This window comes from Chrysochloris asiatica, unplaced genomic scaffold, assembly GCF_000296735.1.
Source record: "Chrysochloris asiatica unplaced genomic scaffold, ChrAsi1.0 scaffold00053, whole genome shotgun sequence".
Classification (NCBI taxonomy): domain Eukaryota; kingdom Metazoa; phylum Chordata; class Mammalia; order Afrosoricida; family Chrysochloridae; genus Chrysochloris; species Chrysochloris asiatica.
The window spans coordinates 18310270-18310811 of record NW_006408571.1 but is presented as its reverse complement, the minus strand read 5'-3'; positions in this window follow the sequence as shown (position 1 = coordinate 18310811).

The window sequence follows — 542 nt, the reverse complement described above, 5'->3', positions numbered from 1 at the left end:
TATGCATGTGAAAGTAAGACAATGAATAAGGAAGACCTTGGAAAAATTGATGCATTTGAGTTGGGGTGTTGGAGAAGAATATTGATGATACTGTGGACTTCCAGAGAATAAATGAATCTGTGTTGGAAGAAGTACAACCAGAATGCTCATTAGAAGGCAAGATGACCAGACTTTGTCTCTCATACTTTGGACATATTATCAGAAAGTACCTGTCTGTGGAGAAGGATATGCTTGGTAAAGTAGAGGAACAGTGAAATACAGGGAGTACCCCAACAGGATGGATTATTAGCAAAATACAGGGAGTACCCCAACAAGATGGATTATTAGCAAAATACAGGGAGTACCCCAACAAGATGGATTAGCACAGTGGCAACAACAGTGGGCTCTGGCTTAGCAGCAGTTGGAAAGATGGCACAGGACTGGGTTGTGTACGGCTCTGTTGCACATAGGGCTTCTATGGGTCAGAACCAATGCAATGCCACCTAACAACATCTGCTTGAAGCACTGGACCTCAAGGTTGGCTTAAGCTACAAGGTCAGCAG